The sequence below is a fragment of the Lepidochelys olivacea genome, assembly GCF_965140295.1.
Source record: "Lepidochelys olivacea isolate rLepOli2 genome assembly, chromosome: 1".
Lineage (NCBI taxonomy): Eukaryota > Metazoa > Chordata > Testudines > Cheloniidae > Lepidochelys > Lepidochelys olivacea.
This window is the reverse complement of record NC_140411.1, coordinates 168,224,335-168,244,293: the sequence shown is the minus strand read 5'-3', so window position 1 is coordinate 168,244,293 and position 19,959 is coordinate 168,224,335. Positions and strand designations below refer to the sequence as shown.

Genomic DNA, 19,959 nt, shown 5'->3' with positions numbered 1-19,959 from the left:
TATAAGCATAGCAATATTGTCATCAGCAAGGTCCAGCTTCCCATATAGGCATCGCCAACGGGCTTTTAAATGGCCAAAAGCACATTCAGTCATTCTGCACTTGCTGAGCCTGTTGCTGAACCACTCCTTGCTGCTGTCAAGTTGCCCTGTGTATGGCTTCATAAGCCATGGCATTAAGAGGTAGGCAGGGCCTCCCAGGATCACAATGGGCATTTTGACTTCCCATGGTGATCTTCTGGTCCAGGAAGAAAGTCCCTGCTTGCAACTTCTTGAACAGGCCAGTGTTCCAAAAGATGTGTGCATTATGCACCTTCCTGGACCAGCCTGCATTGATATCTGTGAAATGCCCCTGGTGATCCACAAGCGCCTGGAGAACCATTGAGAAATACCCCTTGTGATTAATGTACTCTGGGGTTAGGTGGTCTGGTGCCAGAATCAGAATGTGCATGCCATCTATTGCCCCATGGCAGTTAGGGAAGCCCATCTGTGCAAAGCCATCCACAATATCACACATATTGCCCAGAGTCAGTCTTTTGGAGCAGGATGCAATTAATGGCCCTGCACACTTCATCAACAAGACTCCAACAGTCAACTTTCCCACTCCGAACTGGCTAGCGACCGATCAGTATCAGTCTGGAGTAGCCAGCTTCCACAGTGCAATTGTCACGTGCTTCTCCAGTGACACGGCAGCTTTCATTCTTGTGTCTTTGCGCTACAGGGCTGGGGCTAGCTCATCACACAGTCCCATGAATGTGGATTTCCTCATGTGAAAGTTCTGCAGCCACTGCTCATCATCCCAAACATGCATCACAATGTGATCCCACCATTCTGTGCTTGTTTCCCAAGCCCAAAAGTGGCGTTCCACTGTGGTCAGCACCACTGAATACCACAAGCAATCTAGTGTCATAGCTACTATGTGTGGCAAGATCAATGTTACACTCCTCTTGCCTTTGTAGTTTAAGAAATAACTCCACTGCCACTCATGACATGTTGACCAGTATGCTCTTGCTCTGACCAACAGTTCGGGATCCATTCCTGCTGTCTGAAAGAGGCAGGGTGTGCTGTACACAAACCTTTGTAATATGGCACCAAATGCAGACAAAAGCACAGGGACTGCTGGGATGCAAAGCAATGCATCATGGGGCATTGGGACAGCACCGAGGATGCCCCACAACCCACCCCCCACCTTCCACAAGTCTTAGCAGCAAAAGACACAAAGGTGCTCTGTAGGATAGCTGCCCAGAGTCCACCACTCTGAATACCGCTGCAAGTGTGAACACGCTATCGTGCGGGTAGCTGTCAGTGTGAACACACAACAGCGGTTTCCCTTCTGTGCTCCAAGTGGTGCTGTAACTGCTGGTGCTGTAATTTAGCCACTGTAGACATGCCCTAAGTATCACCATGCTGCAAAACAGGAGCTACACTGAGTGATTGAACTCAGAGTAATTGGATTAGAATTTGATGAGTTGTAACTCAACTGCTGCATCCCCAGTGCATTACAAGCTCCAGAATCAGCAAGAGACATGCTTCAACCTACACCCTCTGACCAGCCAGCTAGCTCAAGCTGAAAGAACCACTTAAGTGGAGCTTCAAATGTTTATGTGGAGGATGGAAATCATGTTAGGGGCAAAACTCAAATTATAGCTTGAGCTAATAATGCTGTAAAGATAGTTTCCTCACTTAACAGGGCTTAACAGGTAAGGATAAACTCTAGAAAAAGCCAAAGTATAGGCCAAGGTTTCTATTATCAGAAAAACCCTGAAGAAGGGGATAGTATCAGGATGTGTACACTATCGCATTAACAGGATGAGAGCTCCACCTACTTACCGTGTGGTTCTGGTCTGAAGAGTTAGTATTTAGAAGTATCTTTTTACCCAGCAGACCTACTTCCTGTTGATATCAGATTATATACCATTACTTTAACAAGAGATTTCGCTATGCTACTGCTGTCAGCCCTACAGAAACACTGCTCTTGGACAGTGACTGAGATTCTCTTCCAGCTTGCACATGGGCAGCATTGATAAGTTCCTTTCGTAGGACCCTGTTTTTCATTATTCACTTTATTCTACCTGTGCAATCCCACTGAACGGCTTACAGTTGCATAGCTATAATGGAGGGAAGAACTTCATCTGGAGAATATTTCTGGTGATGCTGCACAAGCCAAAATGAACACAGCTTCACATTCAGGTCTTACACTGTTTCTGCAAGGCTGGCAGTTGAAAAACAAATTTCTACTTGCAAATTGCAGTAAGGCTCCTCTGTACAATCAATGCAAAAATACATGGTTTCTAATAGGACTGTATCCCTTTAAGTTTTCTCCTAGCAGGCTGCAGCTGAATCTTCAAAAGTAAGGATGGTGCTGAACTAGAGTTTTCTATCTTGCAATAGTTTTTTAAAAAGACACAGACACCACTAGTTGCCAGTTATTTCCATTAGCCTAGAAGCTTGAATGGAAGACAGCCTGCGACACCAGATGAAAAAAGCCAGGCAATATATTAACCAAGCATCGAGGAGACTCCACAGACCAGCATTTAGAGGATGGGGATGCAGGAGAAGTATACCTAGAGAAAGGGGAGTGAGAATTAGGAAAAGATTAATGAAAACATTCCAGACCTTGAGATTCCAGTGAAATAAACCTACAAAGTGTTGTTGCAATCCAGGTAATCAATTCACTTCTAATCACTCCTAAGGCAAGTTAACCTCACAGAAAACTACTTCAATAGGAGAAAAAGCAGACTAGGGACGAGAGAAAAAGATTAAGTCTGGAGAAGTCAGACAACATTCATGCACAACATTCTGCTGAAGTAAGGGTAACATGGAGGTCTTTCTGTAAACAAAGAGATGGAGTAGCATGTACTGTGTGAACTGAGAGAGTCCTGGCTATACCCAAGACCAAGTACCATCAGTATGCAGTGAGCAGGTGAAAAAAGCAAATGGCTGAGACACAGGGAAGTGAACTGAGGGAAAGCCATGGAAACACTGGATATTCAAACTGCTATATCCAACTAGAACAGGCAGCCACCACCATGTATGAACTCCTATAGTAGATCTACAGACTCACTGCAGCTAGAAACAGGCTGTAAAGGGCACCCAGAAACTTCAGACATTAAACTCTACTTTTCAACTAATTCTTTCCACAGAATTAGTGACCCCAAAGAGAATCCGAACGCTTCTGAATTAACAGTGGAATTTATGAGAAAGTGAAACCATTTTTGGGACACTTGCTGCATTTCAGAAAGACAGTTTAGAGCTTTAGCTTTGAGTGAAGCTTCGCAGAGAATACATTTCTCAACTTATTGTTGGACATTTCCTCCAAAGCTTTATTGCTGTAATAAGATACTCCGTCAACGTGTAAGAGAACTACTTTGCATTAAATTAAGTCTAATGTTCTGAGGGGAAAAAAAATCACTGTCCTTCAATAAGTAATGTGATTACCTGATGTAAAATAGAATTGTCAATAAACCATGGCTCAAGGAGATGTCTCAAATAATGAAGGCAAAACCATCTTTCAAATTCATGATAGTATTTCAATAAGGACATTCTAATTTTACTTGAGATGATATTTCTATAACTATTTTCAGTTGCTTGGAGCTGAAACTTTTCTGGATTAAGAAAAAACTAGTGTGCATTTGTTTTGGGTTGTTTAAAATCAGTTCAGCTGATTAGATTATCCAACTATGTGGAGGAAAACTGTAATAAGGGTTGGAACAGAGAGTGAAGGAGGAAGAATTACACAGAAAGATGTACTGAATACTATGAAGCAGTAACCTTTTTGCATGATAAAATGTAATCCTTATGTTCACAGGGTAGATAGCCCTTAGTTTAAGTATCTATAGTATTCAAAGCACTGAAATTGTTACTTTTGTATTATTGCATTTGGGGCTTTAATTTTTATAAATAAAGAAGGATTTTCGGTTGAAGATAGAACTTTAAATGGTTTGGTTTTTTTAAACTTCTAAGTTGATACATATGAAGACCTCAGTGATGAATGGATATTGTGCCTTGTTTGAAGAAGTGTTTGGGGTTTTTTAAAGCTAGATTAATATATCTGAAAACTGTTCTGCATATATGCAAGAGATTACTTTCCTTGCCTATTTAGGCAAGCAGGGAAGTCGGATACTCGAACTTCTGCAGTTATCCCTGGAGATCTTTAAGAAATTTACACAACCTGTTCTCACCCTTTGTCTATCTTCATCTCTTTTAAAATCGTATTCTATTTGAGACAGGATTTGTCTGTTTAGAGTATATATCTTTATAAAAAGTTTGGACCTATTATCCTCTGACCCTTACCCAATGACTTTTTACCACCCTCTTTCAGTTTATTATTTTGGGAAGACACTAGGCATCAGGACCTCAGCTGTGTAAGTTGTCAGAGACAAACTGACATCAGAAGCGGAGGATCTGCCCCTGGGAATGTGATGAGTCCCTCTCATTCTCCTCCACTCCTCAATGGTGACATTTATGCTTAAAATAAGAGTTGAGTTTCTTTAATACTAATGGATAGGTCCCTACCACATTTGAAGTCCATTCTGGTCAATTTCACGGTGATAGGCTTTTTAAAATAGTAAATTTCATTATTTCAGCTATCTGAAATTTCATAATTTGCAATTGTAGGGTCCTGACCCAAAAAGGAGTTGGATGGGAGGGGGGGATTACAAGATTATTTTAGTGTGGGGTTGCAGTACTGCTACCCTTACTTATGCGCTGCTGCTGGCAGGGCACTGCCTTCAGAGCTGGGCACCTGGCCAACAGCCGCTGCTCTCCAGCTGCCCAACTCTGCAGGCAGCGCAGAAGTAAGGATTGCAATCCACAACCCCCCTAAAATAATCTTGTGATCCCTGCAACCCCCTTTTGAGTTAGGACCCCCAATTTGAGAAATGCTGGTCTCCCCCATGAAATCTGCATAGTACAGGGAAAAGCACACAAAAGACCAGATTTCATGTGGGGAGACCAGATTTTACAGGCCATGATGTGTTTTTCATGGCTGTGAATTTGGTAGGGTCCTACTAATGGATTAGGGATCTCATTCCAGCTATCTCAGGCTTCAGCCCCAATAGTCTGCTCCTCATAAGGGTTGGCTTGAGGCATTTTAAAGTTAACAGAGAGAGAAGAGAAAGAGGTGTACTTGCAGACTGCAATGGAAAGAAGCAAACCTAAACGTGCTAGTGCCAAGATAGAAACACATTGTCTACCAACATCAGCACCTTCACTCAGAAAGACTACGCCAACGAAGTTGGATTGTGCCCTCTGCAATGATGGGTTCTGAATACACAAGGAAGTAAACACATGGCCCTTACTCTAGTAAAGACTATATTTAGCTCTTCTCCCAGGTGGATTATTACTACTGGCCTCTGCTATCTCACCCAACATGCAATATCCCTACTAAGCAGGGTGGACAATAGCTATTGAAGAGTAACTTGCTGCCTTGCAAATAAATTCATATTCTTAATCTGCACAATGCAGTTAAATTTGGGCCCATTGTAGTGAGACTATAATCCATATATTTTGCTCAAAGACATCTAGTTGAGAGTCAAAGGTATTTAAACTGGTCTGCCTACTTCAAGACATTACCAGCTGCTGTTTTAATCAGTGAGCAGTTGGTTTCTATAACTGGGAAGCGTATCAAAGATGATGATTTGGGTTTAAATTTCATTTAGAAAAAAATCAACTCATGGGAGAAGAATCATGCTCCCCCATTCTAGTAGCTAAAATTGTAGGCCGACGACAATCTGGAAGGGAATGAGTACACTGTAAAACAAGCCACATCAACAGAATACATATGCATAGAAAAGAAAAGATGTTGACTGACTTGGCTACCTTTTGGTTCACATCAAGCTTACTAATTTTTATTCATTCTTGCTAGAATGCACTTATTTCATTAGTTATTATAGTTATGGTTGAGATGGCACTCATTCTATGCTTTTATTTTTAAGTGGTTTATGTAACAAAAATATGAAAAAGGTCAGTCCCCAAAATGCTTGTTCTCAGCCCAGAAGTAAATTTGAAAGACTGAAAATCTGCTCACTTAAAGTTTATACATATTCAGATAAATGCAAGTGCATTTCCAGTGACTTAAACTCTTCTTAAAGATTCTTTTTTAAAAACAGGAAAATTAAATATGCTAACATTGCATTAGAGTTAAAATGGCAAAACCATCCAAAATTCAAAGTTTAGAGGCTCTGGAAACCATCTCCCAGCCACATTGCATATATGCATTAAGCTTCACACTACACATGGGAATATTTATACAACACCATAAGTTTACATGACAAACTTTACAAAACAAGACCATAATTCCTGTTCCAAAGATTTTATAATCTAACTCAGACAAAAGGCACAAAGCAACAGTTCAGGTACAGGACAGTGTGAAGCCACCACTGGTGAGGAAGGCACCAGGTAAAGCGGAATGGGTATTACATACTCCCTGCCCTTGGCTCTGCAATGAATGATTTACAATGTAAAAATAAGACAGACTGCTGCTTCCTATACATTTGTATAGTGCCTAGCACAGTGCAAGTACAGCTAGAAACAGATACCTATAATAATGGAAGGATCTGAAGGAAGACAAAAGGCACTTGGACAAGTAGTGATTTTTCTAAGGCATACATGCAACTGCGGTATGAAGAGTAGGAGGTGGCACAAAAGAAGGCATGAAGCTCAGAGTGGGAGTAGGAGGCAGAGAGAATAAAAAGGAAGGAGGTAGAAAGGAGAGTGGGAGGAATAAGCAAAATGTGAGCAGGGAGGAGTATTTAGTTTCTTGTGCTTTTACCAGATCAAATAAGAAATGGAAAGTATTGCATATGTGAAAGGGGGCCTGAGTAATAGTTGCTGTGGAAACCATAACTTTGAATCCTGTTGCTAAAAATCTAGTAGTTCTGTCAATCTAGTTATTTATACCATGCTCATCACTATAGCAGGAACACCTAGTTCTCGAATAATTGATAGTGTAGTGTATCTTATCAATTAGTGAATACTGCAATGAATAGCTGTTAAATCCAGTATCAAGCAGTTTTTAACTTCCGAAAGTAGTGATCTCTTGGACCAGATATCACGTAAGGTAATGAGGGATTATTCTGCATTACTGAATGGTTATGCCGCATAGCCACAACAAAGGATTCTGAACACATCAGAAAAAGTGTGTCTCCCTCTTCTAAAAACGGACCCTAGAGCTAGGTCATTCAATAGATTAATCAGGATTTACAGAAATCCATTCTAACAGATTAATCAGTGAACCCTAAATGACTTCTTAAAGAGGCAGTTTGTCAGCTTATTTTAACCCAAAACATAGTCAGCATTGTTTGAATAAAAAACTACGAGTCTGGTGGCACTTTAAAGATTAACATAATCTCCATGCTTCTGAAGAAGTGGGTTTTACCCAAAAAAGCTTATGCCCAAATAAATCTGTGAATCTTTAAGATGCCACTGGACTCCTCGTTTTTGTGGATACAGACTAACACGGCTACCCCTCTGATAATTGTTAGAATACACAGAGCCAAATTCTGAAGCCCCTAGTCATTACTCAGGTCATATTTTCATGAAAGCTAAGGTGAGTTTTACCTTTGTAATGGCTGAGTAAGGAAACCAGAATATGGCTATTAATGATACAAAGACATCAGTCAAGATCATTAATACAAAACCAGGGCAACAAAAGGCCACGAGAGTAAGAAGTTATGCTGTTGGAGAAGGCATTAAACCCCATGACCACAGATGCCTAATTCAGTAGAATTCCCTACCCTAACTTGTCCCTGAACTCTCCTTGAGCTATGCTGCCTACAAGGATTCCTACAGCCTTAACAGGACTAGAGTAGCGTGTGTGTGTGTCCGTCCTCATAACAGAGAGACAAGTCCTGTATATGAAATTCCTCCTCTTCTGTACACAACTGGTGTGAAATCCTTGCTTTCCTCACAATTTACAGAGAAAGGTCCTCCTACCCAAAAAGTGCTGTAGTGGCCTTGCTCCTAGCAATGTAGAACATCATTCTTGAGAAACACATTTAGTCATTCCAATTATTTAGTAGTTCCCAAGGCCCTCACCAAGATGAGGACCCCATTATACTAGGCACAGTACAAACACATAGCAAGAGATGATCCCTGCAGGCAGGACAGACTTTACAATCTAAGTAGACAAAAAACTATCCACTAGATTACACTGCCTCCTTATGAGCCCAACTGCCATATGTAATAGGATAAGAAGAGCAATCTAGTTGAATAAACTGACTCCATCTAGGGCAGAGGTTCGGTACCCCTCAGAGGGTTGTGACGTTACTACATGGGGGGTCACGAGCTGTCAGCCTCCACCTTAAACCCCGCTTTGTATCCAACATTTATAATGGTGTTAAATATATATTAAAAAGTGTTTTTAATTTATAAGGGGGGTCCGCACTCAGAGGTTTGCTATTTGAGGGGGTCACCAGTACAAAAGTTTGACAACTACTGCTCTAGGGAGAGGGCAGACTAGGGTTTTACATGGACACTAACAAGGAGCAAATACTCAGAACAGGGACTCCTCCTCCTATTTAGCCAGAAACCAGCTTTCTGGGGGATAGGGCCTGTAAAGTTAAGATGAAACTAAGCCTCATTCGATAAATTATATCATGCTGTTGAAGTGCCACTGAAATTGGCAGAAGCTTTTCAATAATACAGGAAGAAAAATAGGTGCTCTTATCACAAGTTAGGCACCAGAAGTAATCACTCAACAGATCGAGTTTTTCCTAATTTTAAATTTACAGTTTTTGGTATTATGGATGTAAAGAACTGCTTGACAACTATTAAATATGCATTTTCCAATTTGGCTGGTGAAGATGAAAACTACTATAGAACTAGAAATATTAGTGGGAAGGGGCTTCTAAACTAAAGAAAAGTCAACTCTTCTCTAAAAGTTTTCATTCCTGAATTCTTTGTGACCTTATGCAAAACACTGCACTTCAGTTGCTCAGAGAAATTAAGGACCCTCTTGTGCAATCTCAAGATTATACTTATGCGAGCAGTTCCATTTAAGGCTGAGATTATGTGCATAAGTAAGTGCTAACTAATTTAATGGCTGAGCAAGCAGACCGTAAAAGTCATTTTCACTTATTTAGATCCTGATCTGGCAAAGACTTACACACATGCTTAGGTTTACACAGAGTGAATAGTCCCATTGACCTCAATGGAGTACTCACCATGTTTAAATTTAAGCACATTCTTAAGTGTCTGCAGCATCGGGGCCTTAATGTTGAAATATAGTTTTTTTGTTTGGTTTTTTGTTGTTGTTTTTTTTTTTTTACACAAAAAAATAAAAAGATAAATTAGGAATAACTTTCCTAGAGCAAAACAAGTGAAGTTCAGCTTTTTTAGAACCTTGACTTTCCTAGATTTTAATATAGTTTCTCTGATGCATTTTCTACATTCAGAGGTCTACTCCACCTTCCCCCTGCCCCCAAATCATGCACATGCATAATTCCATTTTACCACTACACATCCCTTGGAGTAATCCATTTACGGTCTCCCAAGTTTTTCATTAGAAACTAGATAAGCAAATACATCCATGTGCAGCAGCACACATTCTCTGTTCAATATCACTAAACAACTTGGTGTCAAAGTATACACTTTAACTGCAGTTTTAGCATTTCCATGTAGTAATCAGACAACGTACAGAATACTGAAGTTATGATTTTTACAATGTTTATTTTGTATGGGATTTTTCAAAGGTAAAGAGAGAAGGGGATTTAGACTGTATTCATTGACATATGACAAGTAAAAATCACAAAGGAAACCCACACAAATATGTTCACGCTTATATACAGGTCTCAAAGTAGTGCTATCCTACCTGACTGCATGGCTAGACAGACAATTTTTTTTAAAAAAAAAGCCTATAGCAAGACGACAAGTCTGACAGCTTTTTAAACAGTCATTTTGAAAGTTGGAATCCTGAAACTTGTGAGGGTGGCCTCTGGTACTACGATCCAGTGCAGACCCTGAAACAAGATGCTTTATTCTTCATGGTCCAAAATCTTTAAGATCAAGCTCACTGAAATACATATTTGCATACCTCTGCATCATCCGCTCTCAAAAGGGAGCTTAAGAAATTGACAACTAGTAAAGGATCTCTTACCAACTGGTCAACCACTTTTGAGGACCGAGTTAAGGCGCTCTCACTATGAATGCTATTCACTGATTATGCCCACAGCTGAAGACTGTAAACAAAAGCAGGCCCCAGCGAGCGGGACAGGAGGACGGCGCCGGCAGCTTGCAGCAGCATAATGAATAAGTGGCATGGTGATTCGAGTGGTAAAGTCCTCCATAGGCATCCTAACGCACAATGCCCGGGGCGCGTACACCCCGCAGAACCACACACATAAAGGACGTATCCCGCCACACCAAACAGCCCCGAACAAATGTCGGCTTTGATCTTTGAGCAATTCGGATGTAAATGAGGGGAAGGGATTACGGGGTGGGGGGAGAGGGGGGGGGGTAAAGCCATTTTCCCTTCTGCGCCGCTCACTCAGCTCCATCTGTGCCAGTCCCCCTCTGCGAACAAGGTATCCCCCGATCCCATTGTCACGGTGGCAAATATTTACCTGCCAGCTCCAGCCGTGCACAGGCACGATGCGGACAACCCCGCGGTTACGGGCAAGCCTCTCGCCCCGCAGTCCGCACCCCCTCCGAGCCCCGGGCTGGCGTCGCGGGAAGCGGCTCCGGGCTCGGCGATACACTGGAGCCGAGAACTCCCCCCTCCCGCGCCACGACCGAGCGCGCTCCCCTCCCGCTGCGGAGAGCGGGAGCAAACAGCCTCCCCTGCTGCATCCGACCCAGGCGTCCTCCAGCCTCCTCACTCGCCGCCGGGCCCCCTTCCCCGCACGCCCCGCCGCCGCCGCCGAGCCCAGCCCGGGGAAACGCACAATGCCCGGCACGGTGGCAGCCCGCTCCCGCCAGCGCTAGGACCCGGAGAGCGGCGGCGGGCAGCGGGGCAGGACAATACGGGCAGCTTCCCCCGTGCATCCCCGGCTCGCCCAGGTGCCCGGCGCCGGCCCCCCGACCTACCTGCCATGGCTCCGTCCTGCCGCCGGCCTGGCCCTGAGCCAGCTGCGAGGGGGAGGGGGGCGCAGGAGAAGGGCGCGCAGAGTGAGAAGGAGCCTGAGCCGCTGCTGCGGCCGCCGCCGCCGCCGCCACTCACACCGCGTCCCTACCAATAGCCGCTGCTGCCATATTGTTACGGCAGGCGCTGCGAAGGGCGGGGCCAGCTGGCTCCTTGGATACCGAGCGCCATTGGCTGCCCCGCCGCTCAGTTTGAGCCAGGCGGGCCAATGGGGGGAGCCGGCGGCGAACAGCGGGGCGTTCGGAGTTGGAATGTTGGGTTGGGTGACAATAGCGCACGCGGCGCTCAGGTGGGGAGGAGGGGCGGGGCCCCTGGGAAGGGGGCAGGGGGCTCTACCGCCGACCACGTGCCGCGCGGCGTTCCGAACGCTGGGGGAACCCGTCACAAAAGCGGCCCCCCGGCCGGCAGGGCTGCGGAGCTGCCTGTCAATCTCACGTGCCCCCGCAGCCAGTCAAAGCCAAGGGAGGGGTAAGATGAAGTTCGCGCGCGCCACGCGGGGGGCCTGCGGGATTGGCTGCCTGCAGGGAGTTCTGCCCCGCCTTCTCGGCCCGTTGGGGCGGGCAGTAAACAGACCCAGCCTGTAACACGTGGGCAGCTGCGGCAGCGCCGCCTGCAGGGGGCGCGCGCTTCGCCCCTGGGACAGGAGGGTGGCAGCCGGCGTCGCTCTGCGCTGGGCCCCCCAGCTCTGCCCCGGGCTCGCGCGCTGGCACCCTGCCAGGGAGAGCGACTCGGCGCCCAGCCCAGCCCTTGGTACCACCGGGGCTCTGTGCCGGCGGTGGCCAGGAGACAAAGTAATATATTCCTCAGTCCCCCTCTCTTCCATCCTCCCGCTGTGTGCGGCCAGGGAGCCCATGGCTGTAGTGTGGGAGCAGCCTGAAGAGAATATTTCTGGGAACCTCTTGCTAAAAGCATCCGCAGCCTATTGGTAGGAATGACTAGACTCTAAACACTTATTTAACGTACCCCTTAAAATACATCACCTGCAACCAAAACTAAGCTTTTACCTAGGACAGCTGTTATTTGGTGTTCTAGTGGGGAACAGCCAGCCTGGCAAGGAGTTCAGTGTCACTCCTGCCTAGAAGCTCTGGGCACTATGGCAATAAAATTAAATTATAAGAACAATGTATCATTTATGGTGAAAACGAGAACATGACCGACATTTGCTTGCATGCCATGAGAAACTGGCAAATGCCTTTTTTCACTAAATTGAAAAACTTTAAGAAAAGGTTTTTCAGGGGTCTATGAAGGTTATTAATAATGGGAAAATATAGAAAACATACAAAATACACAACCAACATGCCTGTCAGAAGAAAGATGGTTTGGAAAGGATCCCTTTCTTCCCTGTGCACCAACCATGATATAAACAGACATCATTTGGATTTAATCTTGTTTGACTCTCAGTAAGAAACAGTTAAGACTGAGGCCTGGTCTATACTTAAAAGTTTTAGTGGCACAGGTATGTCAGGAGTGTGATTTTTTTCCCCACCCCAGACCAACAGCTATGCTGACAAAAGCCCCAGCATAGACACAGACCAGCCAGGTCTACCTTAAAACATTAGGATGACCCAGCTATGTCACTCAGCTGCACCACTGTATGTATAGACATGGCTTTAGAAAGACTATCTTAAGCAATTTCAAGGTATAGAACCATGTCTCCCTCCCGACCGTACTGCTCAATTCATTTGAAATCATCATATATAATTTAAACAAAATTAAGGGCCTGATCCTGCTGCTCATGCTCACATCTGTAATCATAGCAGTAAGATCATAAAGAAGAGTCTCGAGGTATTAGGGTCTGAAGAGCTACCAATAAATGAATAACACAAATGATCTCTAAATCCTATTTTCACATCTTTAAGACACTTTGGTCTTTTGCCCCCTCCTCCCCACCAGCTAGCACTTTAGTAAGTAATTCAATAATATTGAATAAAAATAAATTCAAATTTTAAAAATCATCCTGTTTGTTCTTAAAACCGTTACATGATAAACATTGAGAAATACCATACCATTTATGAATCTTGGAGGAAGAATGAGGAGCTAAATTAAGGTTGCAAGTTGTATGTTTAATACTTCATAGTAGTGGCATGCCTGGATGCATCAAAAGGGGTTGTGTGTATCATACTTTGTAACCATTAATTTAAGTTATATGTTTTATTGACATGTTGGATCAAATACATGTGGGCTTATTTTACTGGTTTTGCTACCCAGACTTTGACATCTAAATGGATAGTAATCAATGAAATGCCAATAAGCCCTCAGTAGTTAGGTTTGAAATCCACACTTCTTGCTCTGTTCACCCAGAGAAATGCGTTGATGATGTAATGCTTCTGTCTCATGGTTTACTGGCTGAATGTGCTTCTGAAATGACCAGATCACACAACTCTGATTGGTCATGTAGCTAAAATTAGTTCTGTATGAAAGGAATTTTGTTGGGGTTATTTTTGGTTGGTTGACTAGTGGAAAAACAGAAGCCAGATTGCGTTATTCCAAGTATAACAGATAAACAAATGCCAAGGCATCTGCAATGGCTACTGTAGCAAAGTGAGACTCACCAGTGCAGCACCTCCTGCTGGTCATCCTGGGAATTAGCTCACATCCAGCTACAGAGCACCCTCTGCTGGACAGTGTCTCACCTGCCTCAGGCCCCATGTCCCTTCCAGGCCCCCGTGCCCCTTTACCTCAGGGTTCTGCCCCAGCAGTACTGCACCACACTCTGGGTCTCCCCTCCCAGAGGAACCCCCAACCCTCTACCCCTACCTTGCCTCAGTGGCTACTGCCAGTCACCATGTAGCCCCCACTCACTGGAGCAAACTGCAGTCTATCATGGTCACTCATCATTGGCAAGGAGGTTGGACCAGCTGCCTCTGCCTATGTCTATGTCTAGGCTACACCTCTCAGCCCCAGGACCTGCATAGGCCATTGCCAGGCTAACGCTCCCCAACTCCTCTAGCCTTTCCCCAGCTCTGCCCTGCTCTATATACCCTTTTCTCCCCAGCACCTAGGTCCTTCTCCCTCTACAGCTAGAAATAGACTAGCCTAGCTCCTCCCTGAGCCCTTATAACAGGGCCAGGTGTGGCCTGATTAGGGCGTGGCCCCAGCTGTGGCTGCTTCCCCAATCAGCCTAGCCTTTTTTCTCAGAGCAGGGTAACAGCACTGCTATAGTTATCTGTACTCGTTGTGCGCAAAAATTATAAGGAAAAAGTGTACTGTGCACACAAAGCATGCTAGTTTCCCTCAGTTATCACATCTTGAAATTCTTTCCCAAACTTGGCATAGCAGATATTCTTCACTGAGGATGACATATATGCCAAGTTTCACTTTCTTAAAATTAATCTCTTTGAGTTACCCAAGCACAAATAGCAATCTGAATTATCTTTAGACACAATCCAATAATAATAATAAAAAGGGATTGAACTGATTTTCTGCAGTGACATCTCAACCCTTGATTGTCTGCTGCTTTAATATTTTTTCAGCATAGTCAAACATTTTGATGGAAATTAAACCAATCCATTATCTGAATGTTAACTGGACAGCTTTTGTTTCATAAGAATTTGGGAGAACACCTAGCTGTAGACATTGGTCCAATTTGTACACTGTATGTTTTCATTAATTAATTATTGAGAGCTGGGTAGGGACATTTTAAAATCAGTCAATAAATTTTGTTTCTTAAAAGGAAGTGTTTTACAATAATAATTAAACTACATAAAGATATTTTTAAAATAAATGAAAATGAGAGTTCCCCTTTCAAACATCAAGATGGGCAATTCCAAATAAATTATTATTGTTGTTACTATTAATATTTTGAAATTTACCAAAACTTTAATATTTTAATAAATATTGTACACATATGTATATGAATATATTATTTTCTAAAACTCCATACCAATTAGGAGCATTCTATGTTTTAAAAAAATACAAAATCTCAAATACACTTTGACCAGTCAGTGTGCTGCTTTTTAATGAAATCAGAGCCTAAAACCTCATTTTTCTTCTTCAAGTCATTGATTAATGTCAGGTTTCTACATGACATTGTCACACTGTACGTTTGAAGTAAATGTTTCTTTTGGGGATCCCCTCATGGCATTGATTTTTAGGCAGAATTTCCTATTGATTTCAGTGGGGAATTCGTCTTAAAAATTGATAGAATGATAAGACCCTGGATTAGGAAAATTCAGTCAATCATGTGACCATTTCAAAACATTCATAAAAATTTAAGTAATTTTAAGTTAGCTCAAATTGAATCCTGTGTTCAGTAAAGCTTATTATTAGTTACACAATGTAAAACCAGGTCTTCAGAGTTCTGCCTGCTTATAAATTAATGGGCGATGTCTGTCCATCTATACATTTGATCATAACTGTAACCTTTATGCCTTTAAGGTCACACAAGCTTGCTTTTAGTTGTGTGACTAATAATACGTTTCACTTAGATTTGTGATTTCAGAAAATATCACATGGAAGGAAAATGAGGATTACAAGATGAAAGAGGATGACAATGGCCCAAGTTTACTATGGGACTGAGCTAGCAAAGACTGTGGGAGAAGGTCCCCAGCAACAGAAAAAGTTACGGTGGTTGAAAGCTCCATAATCTCCCCTTCCTGGCCAGGAAGGGCACATGGCCAGCACTGAGCGGTCTCCATTGACAGAACTTCTGTGGAGGCCACAGTGGAACTGACAGCTGCCCTCCCTCAGCAAAGCTACCAGGAGAGGTCAGTGGCTTAAATACTTTCTGCGCTCTTCCAGAGGTGACTCTACCTTGGGGAGCAAGGTGGGAGGGAATTTTACACAGTGTGTTTTAAACCAGTGGTTCTCAAACTGCGGGTCACAACCCAGTACTGGGTTGTGGAATATGAGGCACGGGTCGTGGCGGCTCTGGTCAGCACTGCTTACTGGGCCACTAAAAGTCCTGTCAGTGGTGCTGCATGGCTAAGGCAGGCTAGTCCCTACCATTTCTGACAATGCGCTGCGCCCTGGAAGCGGCCAGCAACAGGTCCGGCTCCTAAGTGTGTGTGGGGGGCCACGGGGCTCCGCACACTGCCCCCATCCCAAGCACTGGCTTCAAACTCCCACTGGCCAGGAACCAGCCAATGGGAGCTGGGGGGGCGGTGCCTGCGGGTGAGAGCTGTGCAGAGCCACTTGCACACCTCCGCCTTGGAGCTGGACCTGCTGCTGGCCACTTCCGGGGCACAGAGCGGTCCGTGGTGCCAGAACAGGCAGGAAGCCTGCCTTAGCACCCCCGCTGCACTGCTCACCAGGAGCCGCCCGAGGTAAGCCTGCGCCCCAATCCCCTGCCCCAGCCCTGAGCCCCCCCAAATCCAGAGCCCCTTCCTGTACCCCAAACCCCTCATCCCCAGCCCCACCCCAGAGCCTGCACCTCCAGCCCAGAGCCCTGACCCCTTCCCGCACCCCAACCCGCTGCCCCAGCCCAGAGCCCCCTTCCACACCGTGAACCCCTCATTCCTGGCCCCACCCCACAGCCCTCACCCCCGCACCCCAACCCTCTTCCCCAGCCTGGAGCCCCCCACCAAACCCGGAGCCCCTTCCTGCATCCCAAACCCCTTATCCCTGGCCCCACCCCAGAGCCTGCAACCCCAGCCCAGAGCCCTGACCCCCTTCCTCATCCCAACCCCCTGTCCCAGCCCTGAGCCCACCCCAAACCCGGAGCCCCCTCCTGCACCCCAGCCCCTCATTCCCGGCCGCACCCCAGAGTCTGCACCGCTAGCCCAGAGTCCTGACCCCCTCCCACATCCCAACCGCCTGCCCCAAACCCAGAGCCCCCTCCTGCACCCTGAAACTCATTCCCGGCCCAACCCTGCAGCCCTCACCCCTGCACCCCAACCCTCTGCCCCAGCCCTGAGCCCCTCCCATAACCCAAACCCCTCATCTCCAGCTCCTTTCGGTCTTGGGCATCAACAATTTTCTTCAACTGGATCGCCAGAAAAAAAGTTTGAAAACCACTGGTTTAAACTGCTCCAGTTTATGCTGGCTTCTCCTTCACAAGTGAGAATATTGACCCCTACCATGCACAAACAAAACAAAATGGCCCACAGACACTTTCACCAGCAATAGTTTGGGGAGGGGAAAAAACCCAGAGATTAATGTTTTAGTCATTTTAAAGAAGACAGGAGGAGGGCAATATAGGGCAGATGAATACTGGTTCTGACATGGAGCCACTACCCAGACTACCAGAATATGATATTAAATATATACACATCCAAAGAAGATCACTCAGCAGTAAACAAGATATAAGACAAAACCAAAGCAACAATTAGAATTTGGCAATCCCAAATGCCATGTGCACCCTGCCCTCCTTATCATTGTCTCGCTCTCCCACACACAGAGTCTGTCACACCACATCGCAGGTTCCTATATCATTTACTACCCATTATCACTCCTAGGGCCCTTTTGGAGATACCTGGAAGATAGAAATAGTAGAAAGAAAACACCTAACAGTGATAATGCACGTTTGATAATAGCTTGTAATACAATATATTAGCAAAAGAATCTAGTGCAGTTTAAAGTTGCATACAGAGACACGTCATGTCATACACTAGGGACATGATACCGCACGATTCTGCATATGACACTGGTGAGGCTAAGTCTTAAATACTGTGCACTGATCTCAGCACTTGAACCCAGAATGTTAGCTAATAGGAACGGATGCAGAGAACAACAACAAAAAGAATTAAAAGCCTGGAGGAGTTGACTTACTAGTAGAGCTAGTCAGGAAATGTTTTTTGTTCCTATGAAAAATTTCAACAGAAACAAAAAGGTTTCATTTTCGTCATCATTTTACTTCAAAGTTTTCAGGTTTTCTTCGAAAAAGTGAAAATTTCAGCTGCCAAAATCTTTCAGTTTAGGGTTTTCAGGGTTTTTTTTTATGAAAGCCCAAAAAATCTTGTTGAAAACAGTTTCCCACTGAAATTTCCATTTTGAGCATTTCTCTTTTCCATAGCAAAACATTTTGAATGAAAAGATATGACCAGCTCTGCTGATAAGGAAAGATTAGAACAGCTAAATATGTAATAGCACTCAGCACATACATGTCTTTAAAATATTAATTACTGCATAGTATGGTTAAATTACAGCTAAGGAGGGTGAGGTAAACTCTCAAATCATTAGAAGGATAGAGAACATCAAGAAAGGCCCGATCCTGCAAACATATTGAAGTCAGAATCAGGGCCAGTTCTAGAGGTGGGCTTGCAGGGTGGTCACCCTATGTGCCAATTTCCAGGGTGGCACCAAACTCTGCTTTTTTTTTCTTGGGGGCTTTTGGAGGTGTCTGAAAAAGTTTTCCACCCTGGCCGATAAAACATCTAGGGCCATTCTTGGCCAAGAGGATGGTGCAAAAGTGGCTACTGAAAATCTCGCTTTTGTACTCCATTGGGCTGGACCCTGGTAACAGCTGCTCTAACCAGAGTTTAGCTGCAAAGACTCAGTGGGCCAAAACTGCAACTGGAGATTTGTGTGGCAAATTGCTTCTTGGCCACACTCTCTTTATTTCAACCATACTTCCTCTCCCTTACACACACACACAAACACACCCACCTACCTGCTGACATAAGAGCTTCTGCACCACCATAGGACTCCCAATGACTTGGGATGATCTTTATAGGGCCAGTTAAACCAGTTTTACAACCAGATGGTATGTCTGAAAAAGTACTTGCACTGCACTTGACAATTTGACTCTACCTGTTCTGTGGTCCACAGGTATAACTAAGGCCATATCAATAATGCAGCTGCAGGACAGATGGGAGGGGTTTGTCACTGTAGTTAATCCACCTCTCTGAGAAGCAGTAGCTAGGTCAATGAAAGAATCTATCTACCCCAGGGTTTAGGTCAACCTAACTGTGCTGCTCAAGGCACAACATTATTCACTGGCTTGAGAGACGTAGCTAGGTTGATCTAATTTTAAAGTGTAGGCCAGGCCGAAGAGTAATGGGATATAATTGAGCAAAGACTACTAAGGGCAGTATCAAAAAGCCTAATTTTTTAATGTGGAGTAGTTTCATTGGGGAAAGCAGTTGTTAAGGGAAGCCAGCTTTTGAAAGTATGGAAATCTTTGGTGAGTGTGACAACCCAGTTGGAAAAATAGTCTTCCCCATCTCTAACAATTAAAATCCCACTGATTCCAAATCTTCAAAGCCTGTTTATTTCTGCCGTCTGAAAACCTAAAAATATAGTGCTGACAGACATGCTGGCTCTGGTCACAGTAGGAATAAAGCCTTCTAGAAGGCAGTAATACTGCTTCAGGTGCACAGGTAGCGGAAAATTGACATATCTGAACAGCTATATTTCAGCTCTCCATAGGTGTGAGAAACTTTACGTTTGAGGGTGGGAGTAAATGTCCCTGCAAATGACTGTCCTGCTTCCATTCTTACTGTAACAATATTAAGTTAGGCAATAAAAAGACGTAGTTTCAGGTATTACACCTGCCCTAGAGTCCTCCTACTAATTTTTGTGGGTTTAACATTCACATTTCCTTTCCCCCCCAATTTTTTCCTGTCCCCATTTCTGTATGAAGGACCCACAAAACAGATGGAACTGACTGGCTGTAGTGGAAATAATGAAATTGACTGCACAGAAGGTGCTGTCACATGCAGAAAGTGAGTTGACAAAGAAATTGAGTGAAACATTTTCTCTAATGTTTTTCAGTTGTAGTCAACTTAAATGTTATTTGTTACAATAGTAAGTACAAATTTTTGTACAAAACTGTAATTTTTAAGTTGACTGCATCCCTTCAATTTTTCTACATAAAATTCTGAAGAAATTGATGTAGTTTCTCAAATCAAATACTTTTCACAGGCAACTCAGGTAACAATTTTTACTTAGTAACCATTTGAGACTAAAAGACATTAAAACATAATGCAAGGTGCTGAGTGCCC

At 44.2% G+C, this 19,959-nt stretch overlaps 1 protein-coding gene across 6 annotated transcripts in view; it reads right to left on the bottom strand.

The window, feature by feature from the left end:
• The window catches only part of TIAM1 (TIAM Rac1 associated GEF 1), a 276,930-nt gene extending 265,747 nt beyond the window's left edge, over window positions 1-11,183 (bottom strand). For 4 of the 6 annotated variants that reach the window (XM_084620561.1, XM_084620566.1, XM_084620563.1 and 1 more), the window contains exon 1: window positions 11,023-11,183. The gene's annotated coding sequence lies outside the window, so the exon portion shown is untranslated. Of the gene's footprint in view, window positions 1-10,559; window positions 10,644-11,022 lie in introns of those variants that run through there. The other 2 variants (XM_084620562.1, XM_084620565.1) reach the window with 2 other exon arrangements.
• Window positions 11,184-19,959: the final 8,776 nt, after the last annotated feature.